The following is a 2828-nucleotide window of genomic DNA, read 5'->3' on the forward strand; positions in this document are numbered from 1 at the left end:
CACCCCGTCCCCACTGGCAGCCGCGGGCCGCACCATGCAGTGGCACCATCCTGGCCCCCCAAGTCCATTCAACTCAGAGTACAAGTTCTAGGGCCAGGTGGGCACAGTGGCAGTGCGACTGGTCCCACAGGAGAAAGTTCTAGGTTCACTCCTAGGACCTCAAGTCCCTGAGCACACGGGGTGCCTGTGTTTCTGCAGATCTGGCCCTGCTGAGCCAAGTGTTCACAGCATGGGGACCGATGAGGTGCTTTCCTCACTCTGTCTGTCTCTCTCTCATGAGGAAATAAATAAAGATGCTTAAAAATTCTAAACAAGGGCTGGCAGGTGGTTGAGACACTGGACTCCCACATGGCCGAAGGCAGTTCAAGTCCCGGACCTGGCAACTTGCTCTCTCCCTCTCATGAATGCACATGTGCTATGAAAATTGAACAAAATAAATAAAATTAAATAATGTTTCAAAAATTCTATACAAAAGGCTTCTTATTTCTATTTACTTATAGTACAAAAAACATATACTCTCTTGTGAATGCATGTGTCTAAGTCAAAAACCTCTAAAATAAAAAAATAAAAACTATTGTTTTCTAAAATGGACCCAATTCCAATCTAAGATGAGCTAACCAAGAAAAGCAGCATTAATTTAATTACAGAAAAATCATATTTGGGATTGCTTTACAGTCCGAATTACTATTAATATAATCGTATTAATAGTATACTATTAATATAATCGTATTAATAGTATACTATTAATATAGTCGTATTAATAGTATACTATTAATATAATCTGTAATTAAACGTAACGGCCCATCTCCACAGCTGCCCATCAGAGCCCGCGGCGCGGTACACAGCCTTTGCAGAGGGCGTGCCCCTGGGCCTTGCTAGAGAAGGGCGAGGAATCTGAATCGGAGCCACGGCGGCTCATGCCAGCGATCTGCGGGCACGGGGAGAGCCCTCAGGGAAGCTGCCCAGCGTTCAGAGACTGCAGCTTTTTAACTGTAAGATCTTGAGCAAGCAGGTTGACTTCCCCCACCCCAACTTGCTCAGTTATAAATGGAAAGGATGGGGCTGACCCCAGAGACTAGTGGTTAAGGGAGCCAGATCTCATATGGGCTACTGCGTGGTTCAAATCCCAGCTTCGGCAGCTTGAAAAACAGACCAGGCATGTGTGTACATGTGCGTGCACGAAATCCTGGTAGGATGGAGAACGGAGGAGAAGGGATTTCAGCATGATCACACCCCACTGGGGGCTGCCTCCTCCCTCTGTCTGTTTGTCTGTCTGCCCCCAGCAAGCAGAGGTGTTGGCAGTAATGCTGCACTACCTGGCAGTGAGCCCCTCATGTCCTCCCAGCCCTGCAGACATGCCCCCCCCTCACTCCTGCCCTCCTCCCTCGCAGGTGACTGGGGCCTGGGGCCCGGGGCCCGGGAGAGGCTGATCTCCTCCCTCACATGGCAGCCCTCCAGCAGAACCGCTGAACCCTTCCCTTCCCTTGACCCTCTTGGGGAGCTGCAGTCTCCACGGATGCTCCACCCCGAGTCACTGCCACGAGACCGTGAATTTTCCCGCTCCTAAGCAAACCACCATTTACACCATGTTCAAGGGACTGGGGGAGACGGCAGAGGGGCCAGTGCCATGAGGAGGCCTGTGTCCCCTTAGGCCCCTGAGCGGATGAGCACAGCAACCCCAGTCATGCCAGGATTGGCTGCTTCAAATCTTTAACACGCGCATCATAGACCGAAATTCCTACTGCCTCCAGGGACTCCAGGCATCCCCCGATTCCTCTCATTTTAAATACACAGGCACCCGCGCCGATCTGCCCAAAGTGGTCCCTCAGGCTGGCCGCTGTGCTGACGGCCCATGTACAGAAAGCCACGTCCGGCCTCGAGCATGCGCAGAGTTTTAAACCACAACCTCTTGTCAGTGAGATCGAGAAGACTCCCTTTTTATCTGTTCATCTTGATCTTTCTATTCAACTTGGTCATCACTCACTAAGGTGCAATAATTTCATTAACGCACATGAGGTGCCTTCCATGGGTGGGTCCAGGTTCATACAAAGGAAACTAAAAACACGCAGGGGGTCAGCAGGTGGCGTGATGGACCCCACACGGCAAATCACAGTTCAAGTCTGGACCAATGGTTTGAAAATCACACCGGGCACATGTACGTGCGTGCCCAAAACCCTGAGAGGAGGGTAAAGGAGAAGGGATTGTGGTGTGGCCAATCCCTGAAGGGTGAGTTTTCACTTTCCTCTCGGTGTCTCTCCATCAAGTGCACATGCCTTATGGGAAAAAACTAAAAACAAAAAACAAAACTATCCCACTCAGCCCAGATGCAGTGCTGCAAAGATGGGATGCCACTGCCCATGGCTGGGAACACACAGTGTTCGAATCCCAGACTGACCTGAACAGGCCCTAGTTAGGTGGGAGGCTGGGGTAAGGAGAAGCAGAGGTGAAACCTACTGAAGACACCTATTCTCTCTCTTTGTCCCCCACCCGCCCACATGCTTGGCCTTTCTCATAAAAAACACATCTTTCTGGGGCCAGCAGGTGGTTAAGGCTCTGGACACTCCCACATGGCCAACCGCGGTTCCAGTCCCGGACCTGGTGGCTTGCTTTCTTACTTTCCCTCTCGCTGTGTGTGTGTGTCTCTGGTCAAACTAAAATAACTGAATGAATAAAATTAAATAATAATTTAAAAACCACATCACTCCAATCACTAACAAGCCCATCACTGGTTCCAAAGCACTCCCCACTTTGTGACAGAAGAAACGTAACAGCCAATGCCCCCCCAACACGGTTCTGCTGGACTGCCGACGGGACGGCTGTCTGCGCGA

General features: G+C 50.6%; 1 protein-coding gene across 1 annotated transcript in view; it reads right to left on the bottom strand.

Annotated features, from left to right (window-relative positions):
- The window catches only part of TGFBRAP1 (transforming growth factor beta receptor associated protein 1), a gene marked incomplete in the record, with an annotated part of 43445 nt that overhangs the window by 17544 nt on the left and 23073 nt on the right, over nt 1-2828 (bottom strand).

Source organism: Tupaia chinensis, unplaced genomic scaffold (genome assembly GCF_000334495.1).
Source record: "Tupaia chinensis unplaced genomic scaffold, TupChi_1.0 Scaffold143064_1, whole genome shotgun sequence".
NCBI classification, from domain to species: Eukaryota; Metazoa; Chordata; class Mammalia; order Scandentia; family Tupaiidae; genus Tupaia; species Tupaia belangeri.